This window comes from Poecilia latipinna, unplaced genomic scaffold (genome assembly GCF_001443285.1).
Source record: "Poecilia latipinna isolate Pla-1442-1.1 unplaced genomic scaffold, P_latipinna-1.0 Scaffold175, whole genome shotgun sequence".
Lineage (NCBI taxonomy): Eukaryota > Metazoa > Chordata > Actinopteri > Cyprinodontiformes > Poeciliidae > Poecilia > Poecilia latipinna.
In genome coordinates, this window is record NW_015112791.1 from 117,168 (window position 1) to 127,771 (window position 10,604).

Below are 10,604 nucleotides of genomic sequence, written 5' to 3' on the forward strand. Positions count from 1 at the left end.
AACTGAAATAAGTACCTCAAATATATCAACATGTGTAATGAACCTACCGAGTTTCTCTATTCACCTTTCCGCTCGTGTCATCTAAAAATCGCAGCACGACGGACGACTCTTATTTTTAACAGCTTAGTCTGAAAATAGAGCTGAAATTTAAACTTTTTTTTCCTCCCTCTCTCCCCATCTACACTTCCTTTCAAGCTGAAAGAACCGAGAAGAACCCGAGTCTATTTTCACATTGTGGGAACCAAATTGCTTTTGTTGAGCAACCAACCGATCACAAAACAAGGCAGCTCAGATAAGGACTAAATGAAACTGAAAGGCTGTGGCATTTAAACAATTTTAAACGCTTTTACTGAACCAGCTGTTGCTAAGGAGAGTTACCGGAATATTCACGCTTTAGTAGATTTACAGTATTTACATGATGGACGTTATTCTAATTTAGGTTTAAAGCAGGGATTAAAGGGTTTTTTTTCCTCTAAAATCTGTCCTATGAGGCGAGAAGCAGCGAGCCTGTCCTTACTCACTCCACACGCAGCAGCAGCCCAACACTGACCTGGCCAGAGGCCAAGGCAAACAGGGGCAGTGCAGAGAAAAATACTAATCTGTACATCATGCATCAGGACATCGAGCTCCACATAAAACTGAGCACACCATTCATCCAGAGAGGGTGGGAAAATAAGCAGAGAAACCGAGCAAGATGGTATTAATTTACTGCATTCAGAGACATTCCTCAGGAACAGCGTGTTACAAAGACCTGCTGTCAACATCTAGTCATCCTGTGATGATAACAGTAAAAATGATAAAGCTTCCAGCTGCGAGAAAATACAGCCAAGAATTTCACAGTCGCTCTTTTTGCTGCTGGATGTTTGAATTCAGTTGTGATTGAATTGAAATTAGCATTAGCTGCCCGACAGGCTTGACAAAATCTTTCATTTTCTGTTGGATTTGAATAGACTGCTTTTTATTAACATAACCTGCAGCACCTTTTTCCTTTTTTCTACACAAAGAAAATCAGAAATTAGTGGGGAAAATCCAGATCCACGGATCTGTAACTCCAAAAATGTAAAATTCTGACAAAATTGAAAGAGGATTGTATTAAAAAGGGAAAGTTTATTAGCGAAAAAGGAGATTAAATACCACTAAATACTTTGATAAAATGTTAGGTCTACCAATATTTCATTCAGTAAAAGAAGTCAAACAGCACCGCGGTTGAATATCTGAGTCCTTCGATCGTCACAGCAAAGTACAGAGAGCATATTTTCACAAAAACAAATTTCACTTCTGCATTTTCTCCTCGATTTGTTCCCACCGAGTTATTCTTAGAAAAACACAATCAATCTGATTTTCCGCGAGCCAAGATGAGGGGAAGGGACGCCGACTCGCCTGTCACAACATCAGATCCGTCGGTTCCGCCTCGAGACACGTCAGCGGTGGTCCGTCATCTCCTGCCCGGCTCGCCGCGTCGCCTCACTGTCCCGCTGCCGTCACACACACCCACACACGTACACACACCCCGCAACATGTGTGCAGCACACTCACGGCTCCACTTTTCTCAGAAAACAAATGCTACTCATTACCGCTGACGCTGATAACTTCCCCAATAGAGCACTCACTTTAAATAAAGTAGATGAATATAGCACTTCAGTAATATTGCCGTAATGACCATAATGGATATGACAGACATGAAGGCTTTTTCTGTAGGTAGTTTTCAGAAAAACCGCTCGACAGATGAGTCAATGACAACCATTACTGATAGTTGCAGGCCAAATACATTGCTGTAATAAATCTGGAAAGCAGAAATCTCGTCTGTGTTAACAGTCAGAGATAAGATTATGGGATTATGTGGCTCCAAATGACAACAGACGACCATTTTACTGCCGTTTCTCGTTTTCCAGAGTTTTATTCAGAAGTCCCTGTGCTAATTCATGAATCTAGATGACAGGAATGTAAAGGTTTCATCACTTTAAAAGGGCTACGTGAAAATGATTCAGCTTTCCACAGTCGGGATGGACAGATGTTTTAATATGAAGATGTAAGGGTCGCCATTTATCATATATCATTTTATGTCATAAGATTTTTGATTGTCACAATAAATTTCAGTTAATGTTAAAAACCTTTTTTTTCGTACCATTTTCTCATGTTTTTTTTAAACGAGCACAACAGTAAATAAAGCAAATTCAAAAATATGATTAAATGAAGTCTCTGTGTGCAGTTTAGTGACATAAATCATACTTTTTGTAATTATGTGGCATCCTGAAGAAGCTTAGGAAATTTTTTTTTTGAAAGGCAAGGATTTATGTTTGTGGCGCTACGAATGCTGCGTCACCTGAAGAAGAAGTAATCGATTTTATCATCATTTTTATCGTCATCACAACAGTACTACGAAATATCGTGATAAAATTCTAAGTCTATATCGCCCACCCTAACAAGGATGGATCGACAGATGCATGAATGAATTAATTAATTAATTAATAGATTGATGGGGGCGGGGAAGATGCAAACAGATGTAAATATTCACAAACATTTCCACACCATTTTATTTTCCTATGCTTAATTATAACCGGGAAAAAAAAATCTTCTGACTACCAGCATCCAATTGGAAACTTTTCATGTCCTCGGACCCAGAAAACAAACCTCAGTGAAGAACTAAAGTGGCAGAAGAGGAGCGTCTCTTTAGCGCTCGGGTCCAGCGGCCCACATTCCTGTTGTGGGGTTGAGTGTGGAGCTTTGGACACGATCCCTGCTCTGAGCTTTGTCCCTGTTCCCAGGAGCAGACCGGTCCGCTCTGAGCTCCAGATCTGCCCTGGGAGGGGGAGAGAGCAAGGAGGAGGAGCAGGAGGAGGAAGGGTGCCCTGAGGTGTGGAACGAAGGGGTCCGAATACTGTGCCGTTTTCCCGATCATTTGTTGCCACGGCAACCCCCACTGTATTGTCCGTGGTGAAAATGCTAAGCACTGCGGGAAACTTGCGTGCGTGCTGGTTTTCCGATTCCCTTCATCTTGCATCCGAAGCCAAGGCCTTTCTCTCCCCGTTACTCGCCCACCGTGTCTCGGTCTTTACGCACATCACCTCGGCCTGAGGTAATGCGTCTCCTTTAACCTAACAACGCTCAGCTCCACCTATCCAGTAAGAGCGGGCGGAGGTGAAGCTGATGCAGGGAATCAAAAAGAGAGAGGAGGAGGAGGTGATCACTGCAGATGCTGAGACACATGGATTCTGTCCTTTCCCCACCCCCCCGATCCTCACGACAGCAGAGCGGAGACATATTTTTTTTGAGGACATGAACCGCCACGTGATCGCCTCCGTCTGGATGAGCAAGGCCGAAGCCCCCACACGACCCCCGCAGGGCTCCGTAAAACTCCCAACGTCACTCCCTGAAAGGACAACGGGGGACGCAGACGACACCCACGTCTCGTTCCCGGCCGCTGCAGCGCTCACGCTCGGGAGAATGAAACATGGGAGAAGCATGACAGTTGGCGTGATTCATGGGTGAGCTCAGCCTCGGGTTTTCTGAATAGCGGCCTTTTCTCCAACCTGACCGGGACAATGAGGACATGAGTGAGGGGCTGCTGAGTCTGTTACTGGGGGTCTAACATAAAGGCTGCTCTGTGCTGAGTCAAAAAAATAAATAAAAAGTGGGTGCCTTCCTTGGAGGAGCGCTGCGTGGTGCTGAATGAGCGAGCATGCGCTCGTCACTCACCGATGTAACGTGTCGTTTGTTCCTTATCTTGACTCATTTGACATATTTTCCCGCTCATGCCGCCGTCACACCAGGCTCTCGTGTCGCCGGCGTTCAAAGGCTTTGATTGGAGGCTGACAGACGGGTCAGAGATAATGGTTGTGAGAAACTAGGGAGGCACAATATTGGTCGATATCCGATATGCCGATGTACTATTAATGATTTGGCCGATAACACTACTATATGGTTTTCTCTATTGTGGAGTTAAAATACTGCATAATCTTTGTCAATTTAGCCTGCTACAAAATGCTAAAAAGGAGACTGATGCAACACTTTCAACTTATTATGTTTAATGTCAAATGTATTCATGACATTTGCTCTCTCTAAGATAGTGACAACACTCAAACGTTGCAAATTTGTAAATCTTCACAAAACTAAACTCCACCTGTTCACAAGCAACAAGTGAAAAGCACATCAGTCGTGCATTAATACTTGACAGTTTCTTATGATGCTGTGCTGCAGCAGGTAGCATAGTCTTATAAAAACAATGCTTTCTATAATTGGCGAATTATTTTGACGGAATGGCCGATGTCCGATATTAAATTTTACAGCTATTATCGGTTGATACTGATAATATTGTGCATCCCTATGGGAAACAAGGTGGGGAAAAAAGGAGCCAGCAGTGTCCCAAAGCCACAGATTTCAACAAGATTCAGCTGAGTTAACCCTGCTGCTATGGTTACAGCAGCCTGAGTGGCAGGCCGGGTCCTCTCCGCTCTCACAAACCATTTCGTTCACCATCATAAACACTTCCATGCTGAAAACAGCTCACAGAGAAGTCAGAGGTCAGAAATCAACGACAGAAATCTCCAATCTGACCTCCAGTTAGCAAATGAAAGCAATAAAATAAAATAAAAAAATCCCCTTCTGAGTCTAGAAATTTTACCATAATTACAGTACTTACATATTATCATGTTATAATTACTTATAACAATTTTCAGAACGATGACTAATTAATACAGTAGCAGGCAGGAATCGGCTATGGCAGCTATTGTCTCAGTTTAAACACCTCTGATTGCTCATAGTACCTGATCAACAATCCAGACTGAGTGTTCAGCAGAGGGCAGGGCAGAAACAAGAGAAAAGCTCTGCTACCACGTAAAACAGCGACACATTTCCATAAAGCATAAGATTTACACTAGTTAAAACGACAACTGTGAGCAGAAATCTACACGCTTAACTAAGCTGCACAGTCTCTTGCAATGTGTGATAATTTGGTAAATTGTGCCAATTGACTCATGTAATGATAATAAAATCAACTTTTAATTTTGCTCTCTGTATGTTCAGCATTTTGACCACTTTCTTAAGATTGCCTGTCAGTATCTGAATAACAAAATATATTACTGCTAGGCAAAATGTGAACCCATGACTTCTGGAAATGTAATATCCTATTACTTGATTGATTACCTACTTTATTTATTTGTAAAGTTTTATCTCGACAGGTATTATATCCCAATAGGAGTTCCTTAAAGACAGCCCACACCCTTCAATAAACTCCCATCTTGCTCCGGCTGATTAGGTTTTAATGTTAACCCGTTTGTGCTAGGCTAACATTAGCTTGTTTACCGTTTTGAGAGGACTTGTTGAAAGTTTCAGTCACTCGTGTGCAGGGAAAAGGGCATCCCGAGCCTTAACCGTTTGTTTCCAGAAACATCGATCAGATTTTTGAAAAGTGGAGCAAGAGGACGGCTGACATTTTGGCCTTGTTAATTGCTTCACTGAACCGGTTCTAAAGTATGCGCAGTTGTGTAACAAAGCGATTTGTCACTGTAATGACAGACGCTTTAATCCGTAAATATTCTTTTGTGAGCTCAAAGCAAAACAATGAACTGCTTCTAAGAGGTAAGCGGGCATTAGAGGAATAACATGACCGCATAAAAGCCTGATTATTGAAGCCTGATTATGAATACAGCTGATAATTAGCCGAATTAAGGCAAAATTAATCAAAAGTGCAGCCATTTGTACATAACCAGGTTTTCATGAGGCAGTGTTTTATGAATGGAAAGAAAGGTCATCCTCAGATGTGGCATGTGAACTCTGTCAACAGAGTAATTTAGAAAAATATATTTTAAAATTTTGCTTTAATTTGGTATCCTACACATTTAAAATGATTCGTCTTTTTTTTTTTTTTTAAAAAAAAACATCAAAAGGAGTGAATACAGCTGATTTGAGGTACAACTGTGTTATTAACTAGTTTGGCTCGTCATGGAGATAATCAGACCCATCTGAGCTGCGTGTTGACTCGAGAGTCACCGGTTCTCCGTTCGAGAGCCGGACATTAGCATCAGAGAGAGCGACAACAAGCAACCCCTTTGTGGCTGTTAAAAAGCGGAACAACAGACTGGGAACCAGCTGGGATGTTATTCAGAACATCAATGATTAAATCAAAGTGGAAGCACAAACAGTGGCCTCCGTGTTTTTCTGTTGACCTTTTCTGTTGACCTTTTCTTTTTTGGGGCGATTAAATAAGCATCCGTTGCAAAACTTACTTTGCTTTTGATTTAATCTTTAACATTTGAAACGGCACTGAAAAAGAAAAAAGAAAACAAATGAAATGAATCATCGAGCATCCACAACATCACACGGAAGGTTGGGCTTTTCAGGTGCCTCTGTTTGTTGTGTGACGTGATTGCTATCGTGCTCTTGGCAGCTGATTTGAGGGTTGTGAAATCGTCACGGCAGGCTGTTGCACTGGTTCCTTACATGCAAACTCTGTGGCCCGACCAGGTAGTGAGTCAGAAGTCCCCCCCCCCCTTCCAAAATTTAAATTATAGATTTAATTAAAGGAAACAGAAGGCACCACAAACACAAGAAGTGACTTGTTACACGACTAGACGTGCCAGCCTGGAGTACGAGATTCAATCTTGATAAGTAGAAAGAGAAGCATAAATCAAATGAAGACTCATTAATTTGCTTCAGCTATCATCTAGAAATCAGACGTGGATTTGGACGACGAGCTCGTTCCGTTGCGATCGGTTCTGAGAGCGAATTGCGACCAGAGTTGTGCTGTTTTATTCTTTTTGAGCTTCAACCTGTGTCTGTCGTGGAGCATGCAGGGTTTTAAAATGCCAGCAGCCTTCTGGAAATCTCACAGACCTACATTTTCTCAGGTGTACACACACACACACACAGAGTGCTGTTTTGTTAGTGCAAGCTGCAATGCTAATATAAGATGCTGAAGAATGTCAACTCTGTAAGCATTTTGTAAAGCTCTGTTTTACAGCCGTGGGTCGCGCACACATTTAGCAGTGCCGACTCTTCTATTAAAAATACAGAGCAGCCATGTAGTTTGAATGTTGTTTTATGTCTTCTTTTGTTTTTGTTCAATTGTTGAAATGAAATCAGAATTGACTAAAGTTTTATCAGTCAAAAACAAGAGATCAGCCTCAAAACTACTACCGATGTCTGCTATTGATCCTTTTTAGTCTTCAAAACTGCGTAAGACGGCTTGGTAACAAATCGATAAATTTTCTGAAAAACGTCAGCATGCCCAACGCCTCACCATTTTGTTTGGCAACGCTGTTTTACAGCTCCTTTTTATTTGGAGTTTTAATTCAGGTCAACTCTACAACAAAATGGAAGGATCAGGCTACATTTTCTTTTTGTTTTTGGAAAAATTAAATCTGTAATGTTACAAAAATACAGTCATTCAACAATAAAGTCAAATGACAAAGTCGAAGTAATACAAGAATAAAGTTGTGCTCTTAGGAAATTAACAGTACAACTTTAATTTGATAAGAACTCCAACAGGAAAAATAAAACTTTTTTCTCAAAACATTTTTTTCTTGTAATCTTCAGACGTTCTGGTAAAAATTACATCTTTGTTCTGCTAATATTATGACTATTTCATCATAATTTAAAACAAACATTCCTGTAGCAAGGCACCGTTTGAAAACATTTGTCGTTTGTCATTTTTTTAGAAAAGAAAGCAAGAAAAAAAAAAGAATCAGAAATTGGATCTGGTGTGAAACAAATTATAGATTTTATTTTTTTTAAGCGACGTCGCCCAGTCCTATAAGAAAATGGAATATTATTAATAAGTACTGAACTATGTTCAATTAGAAAAAAACTTTGATTTTAACCCAAATATCTGAAGCCCTCTGGGTCTAAACTTAGATCAAAAAAAGGCAAAACGGACACCGAAACCCAAGTCGGATTTTTATTAAACCACAGAGAAGTTAATTATGAGCGTATGACACCGAGCATTGGAAATATGCACAGCTTTGCTGGCTCTAATAACACTGGCTCAAATGAACCTGTGTTTGTCTCCAAATAAAGACCAGAGCGGTGTTCAAGCATCTCTCGATAAACCTGCCAAGAGTGACAGGAGAATAAAAAATAAAAAAACAGGCAACAGTCGTCCATCACCTGTCTCTAACTAATGCAACGAATGACGACAGAGTTGCAGAGTAATGGAGGAGTCGGACAAGTCGTCCGCCGAGCGGCTCCAGGCTGCATGGAGGTCTGCAGGATCAACAGATACTTGAATTAGAAAGAGACAAAAGAGTCAGGGAGTGGAGGCTGCCAGACATGCAAGCAGCGACCGCATGCGATTGAGCCGAGCCGCATGCCGATGGTAATGCGGCAGAGAAAACCAGGAAGAGTTTGTATTCACGGCTATCTATAGATGGGAGTGGAGGCTGCGACAGAGCAGCTGCCCCGTCCCCCCCTCCCCACCCACAGAGAGCAGGAGTGACACATTAACCTTCAGCCAGCTGTCTCAGCCTGCGGCTTCACCTCACCGACAGGAAAACTTCCTGGACTTCAGGCGACGCTGCGTTTAAAACACATGGGTTTTTCATTTCTCGTTGGTTTTTAACCTTTTTTTGTTCCCTGTGGTGACGGAAAGAACAGCTTCCATCTGTAAACAGGTTGAAGAAACGGAAATAAAACTCCCAGCTGGATGGACTGAAAATATATTTCAATGAAATCCACTCATGTGCTTGCTTACACACCCTCGCATGCCCATTCCTTTTGCCGGACCATCATCCGATCCGCACTGGGACTCAGTTGGGATCAGCTCGGCAGGCTACAGCTGTTTCCACAGCGGGTCAGGTTACCCTGCCACCGACCGTCCCCCCCTCAAGGCCTTCACCAGGGAGACGGCGCTCTGTGTCAAAACAGCGCACACGGGTGCATCCCGCTGCCTCCGACTACTCCCAGCCAGCCCTACAGCGGCGAGCTGAACGCTGACCCGCTCTGGAGAGGCCCTCGCCTACCAGCTAGATACCAGGTCGCCCGGCAGCTCGTGGTTGTCAAAGTGAAACCTGCGCACAGGAAGTGAGCATGAAAAGAAGTGCTTGAACTGCACCTTCATTCGCTCCAGAAAACACGAGAGGCAGCGGAGCACGCAGAAGTGGCCTCTCTTTATACCTCAACAAGCTTCCCGCAACGTACACCAGATAGTTGGACTGAAGAGTTGCTTCTGAGGATTTTTGCTGATAACACAGATACTTAGTCGCTTAATCTGATCCATTTTCAACAGCCGGCCTCATAAATGTCTTTTAGGATGTCTTTTTACGTTCTGCAAGAACGTAAAATTTTACCAAGTATTTTTTTTTTTTTGGTCTGCATTCAAGTGCAAATATCTTGGTGCATTTGCAACAAGACAAAATTAACTTACAAGTCATTTTTTCAGCAAGATATGGGAGTTTGGTTCAATATTGATGAAAAAATAAGAGTTATAAGGGAAATAATCTGCCAGAGGAATAAGACATTTTCCCATATCTTAAAATGTCTTGTTCCACAGACAGATTATTTCACTTATAACCAGTACTTTTTTTTCCCATCAATATCAGGGAATTATTGATTTAAAACAAGCTCATATTTCCTGCTGAAAAGTTACCTGTAAGTTAGTTTTGTTGTGTTTTAGGCGTCCTAAGATATTTGCACTAGAAACCAGATCAAAAAACACTTGGTAGGATTTTGTACTTGCACAAAAATATTACTATGCGATTATAATTAAACCGTATAAAACAGTGGTGCCAAAGTTTTAACTGTGAAAGTTAAAACCAAATCAACAACTTTTGATAAAGAGACGCACTAATATGGGTTTTACTGACTGGAAGAGATTATAAGGTCTTGTTTTTTTTGTTCCCCTTTCATCTCTCTTTAGACACATATTGATTAGGTCATGACCAACTATTATCATCAATGCATAGTGAGGTTTTAAAAACTTGCTGTTTCAAAACTCCTTAAAAATTATTAGTAAGCACAATTCATATACGTTTCAATTCTAAAGAAGTTGTTGAGGTTACAGTGGCGTAAGGTAAGGCAATGCCTTAATGTTATAAATCATTCTAACCACAGTAATCAGAAGATTGCTGCTTTTCTATTTTAAAAACACCTTTTTTCATTTCAAATTTAATAAAACAAACCAAATCATTTGATGTTTTCACATCATCAAACCAGCACAAGCCTAATACCAAAAGATTTGAGAACAATTTGCTTTGACTCAACTGAAGCAAACATTGACCAGGTTCCTTATTAGATGCAGCAGTTTTAAAGCCAACAGAAAATGTCAAGATTATCTACATTTATGCATCATAACAAAACAAATAACATCCTGTCTGTTGATCCATTCGCAGACCACAAAATGTGCCAGGTGTGTTTTTTGTTGCCTTTAATGGAAAGTTGAAAATTCAGTTCAGTGTCTGACCTGCCAATCAATCAATCAAACCCGGTGATTGGGACGCTCAGGCAATCATTCATCCAGCGGCCCGCCGTGTTTTTGAGTTAAATGTTTAAAGTTGTTAAGAAATGTGAAAATGTCACTTGATAATTATGTGTTATTGGAAGATTAATTCCTGAACACCAACTACAAAAAAAGGCAAACATTAAAAAAAACGCAAATAAATAAGCAACAATTA

The 10,604-nt window shown here is 41.1% G+C and overlaps 1 protein-coding gene across 1 annotated transcript in view; it reads right to left on the reverse strand.

Annotated features, from left to right (window-relative positions):
* LOC106946079 (cyclin-dependent kinase 17) overlaps positions 1–10,604 on the reverse strand; it is a 43,950-nt gene that overhangs the window by 28,578 nt on the left and 4,768 nt on the right. The window lies entirely within an intron of this gene.